We start from the raw sequence: 12791 nt of genomic DNA, 5'->3' as shown, positions 1-12791 counted from the left end.
TTGTGACCCTCTTCTCTGACCCTTTATTGATCTGTCAAATTAAGGCTATGAAAGCCTTTCTTGTATGTTTGTCAAGAGTTTAAATGAGATCATATTTGTACTCCTAATTTATACTCTATGCTCTTAGGTCCTGTAGCCTAACTAGACAGGTTCTTCCTGCCTGCTGCACAAATAAAGACCATGGCATTGCAGTAAAGAAAGAGTTTAACAGATGCAAGGCTGGCCATGCCATATAGTAGATGGAGTTATTACTCAAATTAGTCTTCCCCGAAATTCAGGGATTGGCATTTTTAAGGATAAATTGGTGGGCAAGAAATCAGAAAGTGGGGAGTGCTGATTGGTTGGGTCAGAGATGAAATCATAGGGAGTTGAAGCTGTTCTCTCGCACTGAGTCAGTTCCTGGGTGCGGCCGACAAGACCAGATGAGCCAGTGTATTAATATGAGCAGTCCCAGCAGATCCACTGAGTGTAGGATCTGTAAAATATCTGAAGCGCTAATCTTAGGTTTAACAATAGTGATGTTATTCCCAGGAGCAATTTGGGGAGGTTTAGAATTTTGCAGCCTCTAGCTGCATGACTCCTAAGCCGTAATTTTGAATCTTGTGGCCAATTTGTTAGTCTTGCAAAGACAGTCTCATCCCCAGGCAGGAAGGGGTTTGTTTTGAGAAAGTGCTGTTGTCATCAAAGTTTAACTGTAAGCTAAGTTCCTCTCAAAGTTAGTTCAGCATATGCCCAGGAACAAGGAAGGACAGCTTGGGAGTTAGAAGCAAGATAGAGTCTGTTAGGTCAGGGTCTCTTTCACTTTAATAACTTTCTCGGTTATAATTTTTGCAAAGGAAGTTTCAGTCTTCCTCCCTCACATTTCAGCTGGGCCAGTTGAGGAGTAGGGTAAGAGGAACCTTTGAGTAAAAGGTATCCTCTTTTGTTTCTTATGTTCTTACTGCCAGCCTTCTCTTTCCTCTCAGCCTCCATCCTCATCTCAGTACAGTTGTGTGAACTGTAATGGTTCCAGGTCAGTCAGTGTAGACCTGAAGGAGACAGACTAGAGGTGAGAACCTGATATGTTGTTCTTTACTGAATTGCCAGCACCCTTCTCTCTTTGAGGTTGGTTTTGTTCAGCTGTAAGCCTGGGAACGTGGAGTTGTGAGGAAACCTTCTAGAAGATTGGTATGATCTGATACTAGAAAAGAAAAATAGCCAGGTTGCCCAACAGTCTGAAGGCTTTCTTACTCTCAGGTCCATCCTCCATACTGCAGTTGGAAAGTCTTTCTAAAACACAGTTGTAATCATGTGTGACTTCTTTCTAAAATCATCTGTTTCCAGATTCCTCCCCATCAACGACAGCATTGGTTCCAAATGCCAGGGTTTATGTAAACTGAAGCTGATTGTCCTCATCCACAGGAAAATGAGAAAAATAATGACTGTGCTTTGTGTGTTTCTCATAAATAATGACTAAGAGTTTCTGAGTTTCCCACACAATAAAACATTTAATCTTTTTGTTCTGTGATTATTTTCTAATTGAGGAGTGTTAAAATAATTTCTTTTATGAAATCCTGGTAATAGATAGTAATTATTTTGTTTGAATCACCTAGGCAGAATAAAGGTTTTGTCCTTCCACTCACCCATGAAAGTCCAAAGTCTTAGTATGGCACACAGGTCTGTTATGCTCTAGGCCCAGCTTGCCTTGCTCACCTTTCTTTCTCCTTGCCCTTCCCCACACCCCAAGCACTCGAGTGAGAAATAAGCCTCTTGTCATTTCCCCCAAGTACCGTATTCTTCCTACTCTCCCACCCAGTTCACATATTCTGTTTCCTTTGCTTGTGGAGGACTTGCTTTCCTTCATATTTGCCTCATTGTTGACAATTTCCCCTTCTCTAATAAGCCTTCCCTGGCTGCTCGCAGAAGCCTACAACCCTTCCTGCCTGTGATCTTAGAGAATCTCCTCTATACCTTTATTATAGCCACTGTCACATTACTGTAAGTACATACAGTGCCTGGCTACTGCTACTTTCACACCAGACTCTGCATCACCAGAGAACAAGGTGCTTAACCTCTGCATCCACAGTATCTACAGTATACCACCTGGTATGTCACCGATACTGAAATATTTGTTGAGCAAGTAAACAAATTTAAAAAGGACTTTGAAAGGTACTATATAAGCAGTGAGGATGATACAGAGAGTCATAAGACATAGTCTTTGACATCAAGAAGCCCTGCCATCTAGGTGAGAATAATAAATATGCATAATGGTACATCCACACAACTGAGTACTCTCCCACTATTAAGAAGAATTAGGCAGATTGATACGTACTGAAGGGGAGCCTTCTCCAAGCTCCATTGTTGAGTAGAAAAAAGTAAGGTGCAGAACAGTATATAAACACCATTTATCTTTAAATATATTTGTGTGTACATAAACACTCACTCAAGAAAGACTGTGCTTGTATATGTATAAAATATATTTGGAAGGATACCCTGGAAACTAGTAACAATAATTATCTCTAGGAAAGGAAATGGTAGGAGAGAAGCTTTACATTATATACTTATTTGGGGCCTTTATCTTTTTATGTAACAAAAATATTATGTACTAGGCGCTCTTCTAAGCACTTTATAAATATTAACTTGCTTAGTCTTCTTAACAATCCTATGAACTAAGTACTATCAATATCCTCATTTTACAAATGAGGAAACTGAAGCCTATAAAGGTTAAATAACTTTCCCAAGTTCACACAGCTAGTAAGTAAATACCCTAGTAACCTTTTTATTCTATTGTCAGCTCAAAAAGAATATTGAGTTGTTTTTTAAAAAGATATGATTCTGCATGATACATGGGAAGTGGGTGACCTATGCAATAAGTGACATAGAGGAAATAAATTGCTCAGGATAGCTTCATAGAGGGTAGAGGATCTCGCAGTTTTGAACATGAAGTGGGCTCTGGATACTTAGAGCCAAAAGGTACTAAGTATTATTCAAGGGACAGTGAGTAGCTCAGTTTGGCTTGAATGGAAGGTTGAAGTAGAGAAGAATTGGGAGAAAAGGTGGAATACAGGTCATGTCTTTAGAAGGCCCTGGATGTCAGTGTTGGAAGTTTGGACTTGATTCTGTTAGCACTAGTGAATACACAAGGTTTTTTTTATTAAACACAGAACAGTGATATGATCCAACTAAGAACTGGGGGTTAGTCTAGAAGGAGTGAGTGAGTGAGGAGGCCCGTTAAGAGCCACTGTAACAAGGCAATGAGAAGTGTATTATACCTGTGATAGTGAGATAGGAAAGGAGAAATGAACATGAAAGATGTCGCATTGATAGACCTGGTGACAATTGGACAAAAGAAATGAAGGAGAGTGAACATTCAAGGTGACACTGAGATTTTGAGGTTTTGCAAGCTAGTTCTGTTAAGCAAAATTCATGGTTAGGGAGGCCACCTGACAAGGGCAGCTGATAGAAATGTCTGGAGACAAGTGAAAATGAAGCTTTGATCTATTGAGAAAGAAGATCTTGAGAGAGATATCTGAGCATTACATGCACAGATAAGACTTTTAGAAGCAGAGAGAGAAGAATAGAGGGCCCCCATCTGACTGGCAGGAACACCTACCGCAGGCAGACACAGAGCCAATAGCAGAATCAGAGAAGGAACTCAGAGGAAGCTGGGAGAAGGGCTTGAAAAATGTGACTCAGTGACAGCTGAATTTAGGATGGAAAACCGTCAAGGAAAAGAGGACTTAGCAAAAGCCACTGTGTATATCCATGAGGACATCATTGATGACCCTTTTCATAGACACAATGGAGACAGTAGAAGAACAGGCAGTGAATACAAATGATTTGTTCAAGAAATTCAACAATGAAAGGGAGAGAAGACACAAGGGGAGAAATGGAGTGGACAGGATCACTTAAAAGGGCTTGGGGTTTGTTGCTTGATTTGTTTTTCCAAAATATGAGAAGTATAAGGATGTTTGAAGCAGACATGAAAGAACCAGTGAAAAGGGAAGATACTGGATACAAGAGTTAAAAACAAAACAAAAACCCAGCAGAGGCTTGAAAGCATTGGGAAGGGTGAGGATCAAAGGCATAGGGTTAATCTTAAAAAAAGAAAAAAGAAAAGGAACCCCTCTTCTTCTGAGTCAAGAGGGAAGGACTGATTTTTTTTCCATGTATTTTGGTATAGAGGATGTGATAACTCATACAATTGTGAGACCCATAGAGATAATATATATATGAACAGTGACCAATACAGACTATAGAGGAGTATGCAACGAAAGTTAGCAATTATTTTAATCATTTTTCATAGCAGGCGCTCTATCGAATCATTTGATTAATCTTCAAACCTAACCTGTGATGTAATATTATGTATCCCATGTCTAAATGAAGAAACTGAAGTTGAGACAGGTTCAGAAATTTCCAGAGTCATGCTTCTTAGGTGAAAGATGAATTCATGTCTAAATCTGCCAGAGAATGAAAAAGCTGAGAAGAATTACAGATCACTAGCCAAAACATGGATCTCTTTTCTCCCACTTTTCCATTAGCGACCATTATCCTGACCATCTCCCCCCGGGAGTTACAGCAGAATAATCCTTTGTGTTTTATGTGGATCAATTATTTCATTCATAGTTCCTCTCTTCCCAGTGTCAGAGAATCATAGACTGGTTTTTAGCTCATATGCCATACTTAATGAAATGTATGGACTATCGGCTGTCTCATTTATTCATTCTTTTGCATTTACTCAGCACTCACTGGTTACCTTCTTAGGCCAAGGGGTAAGAGCAAGTTGAATATAGAATTCAGCCCTGCTCTCATAGAACCTGCATGGGAGGAGGGAAAAGCAGATATTTGTTTATGTAATAAATGCTTCTACCTTCTTACTCTGTCCAGCCACTGTTCTTAATCATTTAAGCCCTGGGACAGCTGATAGAAATGTCTGGAGACAAGTGAAAATGAAGCTTTGGGACAACTCCATGTTACTATTTCCTTTCCTCAGATGAACAGAATAAGGCACAGTGAGATTAATAACTTGCCCAAAGTCATACAAATAGGAAGAGGCAGAACTGGGTTTCAATCCCAGGCCATCCCATTTCCCAAGTGCATGATCTTAACCATTATATATGCTGATCAAAATCTCTCTGATTTTATATATACATATACTTAAATATATAATTTGAAATATATGTTGGAAATATATTTTTTAGATGGAGATGAGTGCTAAAAAGAAAATTAAAGATCATTTAAAGGACAAAGCTTGATGAGGATGGGGCAAGTATCATTTAAAATAAGGTGATCAGGGAAAACCTCACAACCTCACTTATTGATAAGTAAACATTTAAGCAAAAATTGCCCTAAATCTCTTTTAATCTTCAATTTTCCTCCAACCTACTGGCCCTTTAATCCCATCTGATGCTCTTTTCCAATTTTCTTTCAATTGGCTTGCATTGTAAAGCAAAAAGAACTATGAAGTACAACAAAGATAGATTATTGTCCCTTCCTTTCCCTATAGCTGGTACTTTTCATTTTACTTTATTTTAATTTTTTAATAATTTTTTCTAAGATGGAGTCTCACTGTCACCCAGGCTGGAGTGCAATGATGCGATCTTGGCTCACTGCAACCTCTGCCTCCCAAGTAGCTGGGACTACAGATGTGTACTACCACACTCAGCTAATTTTTTGTATTTTTGGTAGCGATAGGGTTCTGCCATGTTTGGCAGGCTGGTCTCGAACCCCTGCCTCAACTCCTGAACTCCTGTTTTACCTGCCTTGGCCTCCCAAAGTGCTGGGATTACAGAAGACCTGGTACTTTTTAAATAGGAAGTAAGAAATGCTCTAGTTCCATAGCCCTTAGCCACCCACCCCAACACACCCACCTCCTGCTCTCCAGTCAGTGACCATTCACCCAGCTGTTCTAAGGTTTCTCCCAACTACTGAAGGAATATAGGAGGTTAGAATTTCTCCCAGACAAAATCACTTGGGTTTTTTTTAAGATGAATCTCCTTTCATTACTTGCTTCCCATAATTCCAGATTCCCTGGAGTCCTTGATGTGATTTGTATTTCTTGTTGCCATTCACAGCCCTTCCCCATTTACTAACATTGGCCCCTTGCACCACTCTGTATCTTCCTGTGCATTATGCAGGTATTAAGTGAGATCAGTTCTAAAGGCAGCATCCTGAGCATTCACTAGATGCTTCTCTTGTGCATTTGTTGACTTGCTGTTATCATTACCCTCTGTTTGTTTTTCCTATCAAGGGTAGCCGTTCAGAATTTCATTTTGCTAGTTATATTTTTCTAGAGGCACTGTTTCAAATGGTTCACTGGCATCCAAATATATATCACCCACAGAAGTCTTTTCATCCCCAAACTCACATTGCTATCCAAAGCTATCCATCACATTTGTCAGAGTATTTGGGTCTTTAATTAAACCTGCTGGATATTGTTCATATTTCCATTAGTTCCTTTCTAGTTAGTCTATTATTTTTCTAATTGACATCTGTTCTGCATCACGTATCCTTGAGTCTCAGGTGGCCCATTTTGTAGCTTTAGTTTATTTAGGTTTTCTCTCTTTCATAAATTACCTGAGGGTTTAGTTAATATACCCTTAAGTGTTTGCCACTGGGACCTGTTTATTCGCATATGCTCATACTTCTCAAATAATCCACTGAGTTTTTTTATTCTTCTACCAAACCTTGTGTGTGTGTGTGTGTGTGTGTGTGTGTGTGTGTGTGTGTGTGTGTGTGTGCGTGCCTTCAGCCTTAAAAGATGTGGTCTTGTGTCTCAGCAAAGTAGGGAGACCTTCTACAATTTCAAGAACTGTACTGGAGTAACTAACCAGGAGCAGAAGGCCAAGAATCAGGGTTTGAATGACTCAGCCAAGTGATGGCTGAATAGCAGTCCTTGAGTCTTAAGCCTCCCAGCAGCTGTAGTGGGTTGCAGTAAACTCTCCATTTAGCCTCCCCTAGCCCTGTCTAAACATCACTGTGAGGTAGCTGACTAGGGACAGAGTCAATGGCCAAAGAATAGAATGAATTGGCACCTGCCAGAATCAACCATTACCTTGGCCTCACTGGCATCATGCTCATCATGTTCTCTTTGATGGGAGCACATGTTACCGTCAAAGCCATGCATTCCATGCCTGTTCCCACTGACCATTCTCATCACACACTCACAAGTAGGGCAAGATCCAGTATTATAAATACAGAAGGCCCATTACCCATTCACTGCATTAACTCGCTTCTAACTCTGGTCATCACTTGGAGCAGAAGCATTGGTTTTTATCCCTTCTCCAGGGCACTCCAACTCTTTTTGCCTTTCTTATGTACCAGGAGACAAGGGCAGGCAGGCAGACTGCCAAGTCCTAGTTTTGCTTTACTTTAAATTAAAACATTTACTTCATGCCTTGGGTATTTTTTATCTGGGCCTGGATTGGATTTTAAAAATAAATGAATAAGTAAAAGAAGCTTCTTGAAGCCAAGGACTATACCTTTCTATATGATATTAACATTTAAAATATTATTGGAGTTTCCTAAGCACTAGTAATAACATTAGGCTTTGATTTGAAGAAATCCTTTGCATTATTTATTGAAAAATTAATAATGTGATTTTATTACTAAAAATTGAAAAAGCCGTAGGGCCTCTCAGCAGTTGTTTCCCAGATTGCTAATCTGAAAAATGTAGATAATACACAGTACCAGAGTCTTGTGCTAATTGACTTAAAGGTTATGTAGCTTTGTGGCCAGCAAAGTACATACTATAATGTCTTTTTTATCAACCTATGATATTAGATAAATTGTCTTTAAAAATTGGAAAGACTCTCTAAATTGATATTTGATGAACTATTTTCTTAAACTGAAAAGACTCTAAAGTGATATTCAGCTCAGAATAGCACTTCTTAACCTGGACTCACCTTTTGATAATCAAAAGAACATTTACAGAAGTATGAGGCAAACACAATTATGAAAGTAAAATGAAGGCCCTAAATAAAAAATCACAGAACAAGAGGGTAATTCTATTCACTCTTTCATATTTCATTACTTGATAACATCAGAAGATGAATCCATCAGAATTGCCTTGGCAAGTGCAAACAGAAATGTGCCTGATCAATATTTATTAAAACCTTCAAAATGGGAGAAGGAGTTGAGCAGACTTCTTAATGGACTGAATAATTATTCATACAAATGGGGTTTGACCAAAGGCAGTGCCAAACCAAAGAGACACAGTTTTAATTGTAGTGAATTTAAAATGCAGAACTTCCTCCAGCCCTGTTGTAGAAAACTTAATTTAAAAAATTATCTGATGTAGCGGAGAGTGACATATGAATCCTTAAGTTGTTGAAGAGGACATTTCAACCATAGATATTTATAAATTTAGAATGTGTTCCAAAGGTGGGGAGCAAAGTTGCTAGCTAAAAGAACAGAAGGAAATTTCCTCCGCATTTCAATGACTGTAACCGAGCTTCGGAGTGTGTCATCATCTCGATGGTGATGGGGATGCCCTAGAGGAGTTCCTTGTCTCAAGTGGTTTTCTTTTCTGAAGAGAGATAAAGTAAGGTTCTGACTGCTGCTGTCTATCAAAAATGTCAGGATATGTTCCTGAGAGGAGTGAAACAGCTGACTTTAACTTTCAGCATCTCCTCAGGAGAGCCCCAATCCCTGCAGTACTGCCAAGGCGTGATGGTTATCAGAACAAGGCCAAGAGGTAACTGGTAACTGCCATTTAAGGATTACACCATTGATGAAGGGTGGGCGCATGCATGTGTCACTATATATAAAAAACAGGTAGGTAGATGACCGATCAAAGAAGCCCAAGCAAGCCTTAAAGCAACAGACTCCCAGGCTATCTTTAACTCTTGAATGATTTTCTGCTGCCACCAGCTGAGGGAATATAGGCAATATCTTTTCTAAAGACCATTCTTTACTTCTAGCATGTCCTGATCAGAACAAAAACTTGTATAATCTGTTGTGAGAAGTGCTAAAAAAAAAAAAACCCCGATATAGAATATACACCTAATTGTGCCACTAACTGTCTGAAAATTATTTAGCTTTTCTCTACCTTAGCTTTCTCATTCCTAAAATGGAAGTAACTTCAGCTCATTTCCAATTAGGATTTTCAATCATGTTTGTAATAAACTCTAAGCTCTTTCAAGGGGAATACAAATAAAAGCAATTAGATTATACTTTTTAATAAACTAATTTATTCTTCTGACACACAGGATTACCATTTATGTTATTTTGGGTCTGGAAAGGTCATTTGAGCTGAGATAACACTTGTTTGGAGTGTTTTCAAATCAATTGCTACTGTGTCTTGTCTACTATTGCTTGAAGAAAATTAGCATCAGCTAATTCTGATGGGGGGCCCATGATTTTAAAGGACCAAGCAGGGGGTGCTGTAAAGGTTTAAAATCCAGAAATGCCAGTGCTTAAATAGCATCTGCTGTAACCTATTTGGCACACGAGAAACAGATCCAGAGAGCTGATTGTGTTTGCCTAAGGTCACATGGCTAGTTAACAACAAGGAATGAAAAACTTAAACAGAATCTGACTTTAGTTGATCTCTTAAATATTTGCCTCACTAAGTTGTTCTGCTATAACATGACCTCTCAATTATTTATGAGACGATTATCTGATTTATGGATTATCCTTTTTTCTCTTGCCATTTCCCTGTTATCATAGGTATCATTGAGTGGGCAGAGAAAACAGGTGTTTACTGCTTCACTTGACAACATAGAGACTCATCTACTGTTGGGTTTTTATTACAATGCTCAAAATGCAGTAGATATTGGCTAAAAATAATGCTGGCAGTTACAATCAATACTAAGTTTTATTCAGGTAAATTTTTCTCTCTCTCAAATTTATATTTCAGAAGCCAGATTGAGCACATAATTCACTTGTTGACATTAATACTAGAGCTTTATCTCAGGAAGGACTATAAGAGAAAGTCTTTACCGTGAAAATAATTATCTCCCTTCCCCAAAAAAATACTGAATCAGAAGGACAGTCAACTTTTGGGAAGAAAGGTTACCTCATTCATTACCAGCTTGAAGGGGCAAAAAGGGAAGAAATAAAGAGGTGGCAAAGTGAAAAAACCAAAAATCATTTCTGTAAACTCCCAAATTAAGTGTTAAATTTACAACATGACTCCATTACTTGGTTTGGAGCACAGAATTCCCAGATCAAATCCAGTGTTGTTCAAATATAACTGCAAACTTTGTACAAATGAATTTGAATTGCCGCAATACTGGCTCATTGCATTACAATGAAAGGCAGAGCTGAGTATGGGAATTTTATATAATTCATATTTCTGTACTCATGACTCAAAAGATGAGATCATGATTTCTGTACTCATGATAAAAATATTCTTTTCAGTTCCTTTGCTTTTTATAGTTTCAAATATTTTTTATTAAGGTGGTTTTAGAGTAAATACAGGGCTCAAAGTCTTTCATTCTGAGGCCTTAGACAAATCACTCATCCTCTATAGAACTCACTTTTCTCATATGTAAAATGTAGATAATTGTAGTACATGTTTAAAAGGATTGAAATGCACCTAAAAACTAGACGTTATTATTAATATTCTACAATCATAACAGATTCCAAAACCCAGCATGAGATAAAGCTGTATATTTTAAAACACAGTTTTCATTCCGGGATCCAGGACTCCAAATTCCACCGAGTAAAGAAGGCAAAGGCACAGCTTTCCTCAGGTACCTTGGACAGTTCCCCAGTCACCTTGGACAGTTCCCCAGTCACCTTGGACAGTTCCCCAGTCAGGGCCTTGTCATCCCTACACGCAAAGTTTATGGAAAGCCTGCAGGTACAAGAGTTGCCATGGGCAACTAGATTATTTTAGTGAATATTTCTTCCTTGAATTTGCGAAGAAGGGAACTGGAACTGTTTCTAATCACTTCCAGGGATGCAGTACTGGCTTTTGCACTGAGCAAGTATGCCAGTGTGGGAGGTAGAACCAGGGATGAGAAAACTCCCTGGCCTCTTGGCTATGAAAATTTATGAAAAGCTCTTACAGAGAAGTAAGAAAAGCATTAATACTCAAAGATAAAACTATATCAACAATTTGTTTATACATACACACATACCTACATGCATTAAAAACAAATACATAGATGAAAAATTATTCAACCTCATGCAAAGCAAAAGAATGTGAGTTAGATACTGCCCATATGTTGTTGACAGGAGGATAAATTGATAGAGCTTCTTTAGAAAGCAACTTGGCAGCATTGTCAAGTGGCCTAACTAATGTACTTATCTTTTAACTAATTCTGTTTTTAGAAATCTATCCATGAGAAAGAAAGCCTTTATAATCAGCAACAATTGAAGTATCCAATAGTGTTCCAACCTAAACATTTCAGCTCTAAAAAAGAAATTGGCTAGAACACTGCATGTGCTGGAGGTGAACTACAAGAAAATATGCCAAACTGTGGTTTATCTATATGATGGAATTATGAGAAATCTTTCTTTATGGCCCATATATTCTATATGGCACATGTATTAACTTTCCAATCAGAGGAAGATAAAATTTTAATTTAAAACTTTAAAAAGATCTGCCCACCTTTCCAAAATACCCTGCATTTCCTTCCTAGTGGAAATGTTTTCAGACAGAATGGATGAGGGAGAAAGAGTCACAGTGCAGTTCCATTAAAATAAAGAATGAAGGAAAAAGCCATAGAGAACAGTCTATTGATAAAGCAAACACGACGAAGATAAGAGAAAATGATCTGTTTGCACCGGAACAAAGCACAATCATTGTCATGTTCTAGACTCTGCACATGAGACCAGTGTCTGTGAAATCACGCCTCTACTTCTCTGTCACTCCACTCCCTCACCCTCTCTGCTCATTATACTTTGGGAACTGCTGCTCAAAGGCACATGGCATAGAGTAGGAGAAACCACAGCAAAGGCACACATCTCCTCCTAGAATGTTCCATCCACCAGGATGACATGAAACTCTTTGGTCTTCAGAATAAGATACTTGGTCTACATATAGCAATTGGATGCTGAATTATTGTAGTCTATGAAGAGGCTGTGAAGGGCTACAAGCCATGAGCTAGAAAATGTCTCAATCAAATGTGTGTTCACTGATCCCATCCAGGCAGCCCAGCAAAGTGTCATTGAATGGAAAACACATTGCCCTGGAAGCCATGGCTGCTGTTTTAATGCTTGATGGTGAAGACCAAGCTTTCCATTTCCTGGGGCCTCAATAAGTGCTGATAAATTACTTATCCCTATTGGGTGACATGATTTTATTTCAGTCTGTCAGTGTTTATCATGGAAGCTCATTCTAAGGGTATAGTTTGGAGGCATTTTTCTATTTTCTCTTCAGGGCACCTGGCAGCACCTTTTCCCCACCTCCAAGTGTAACTATTGCTATGTCAGTTTAGTCATCTTTGCTCCTGGGTACCATTCTGAAAGATAAATGAATTCCATTCTGTCTTTAAATATTTATGATTCTTATGATCTAATATATCATCATGGTTGTAGGGGATTTTTTCTCCCTAACTATAGAAAATACACCATCAGTTACCTGTCAATTTTGTTGAATAACTCAGCTTTGTAATTCAGGGGCATTGTTCATCTGAGGCTCTTGAGGACTCTTTTAGTCTCTCAGTCCACTTCAGACTGTCATTCTGGGAGTTATAAAGGTCTTCATTGCACAGAGGATATTGAAACATTAAGGACTTAAGTGGCTTGACCTTTATCACTCAGCGCACTGGAAGATCCAGGAGTAGAAATGCAGGCATCTTTGTTTTGTTGTTTGCTCCCAGCGTGGAACAACGGCCTCTGTAGAAAACCAGCCAGTATCC

At 38.7% G+C, this 12791-nt stretch overlaps 1 protein-coding gene and 1 long non-coding RNA gene across 6 annotated transcripts in view; one reads left to right on the top strand and one right to left on the bottom strand.

Moving 5' to 3' along the window:
- The window catches only part of LOC118143779 (uncharacterized), a 100708-nt gene that overhangs the window by 39514 nt on the left and 48403 nt on the right, over nucleotides 1-12791 (bottom strand). For 2 of the 4 annotated variants that reach the window (XR_013524249.1, XR_013524250.1), the window contains exon 3: nucleotides 12512-12791. This is a non-coding gene — a long non-coding RNA (uncharacterized LOC118143779). The other 2 variants (XR_013524247.1, XR_013524248.1) reach the window with 1 other exon arrangement.
- EXOC4 (exocyst complex component 4) overlaps nucleotides 1-12791 on the top strand; it is an 808475-nt gene that overhangs the window by 791137 nt on the left and 4547 nt on the right. The gene's annotated exons all lie outside the window — the stretch shown is intronic.

The sequence above is a fragment of the Callithrix jacchus genome, chromosome 11, assembly GCF_049354715.1.
Source record: "Callithrix jacchus isolate 240 chromosome 11, calJac240_pri, whole genome shotgun sequence".
Classification (NCBI taxonomy): domain Eukaryota; kingdom Metazoa; phylum Chordata; class Mammalia; order Primates; family Cebidae; genus Callithrix; species Callithrix jacchus.
This window is presented reverse-complemented; position numbering and strand designations above follow the sequence as displayed.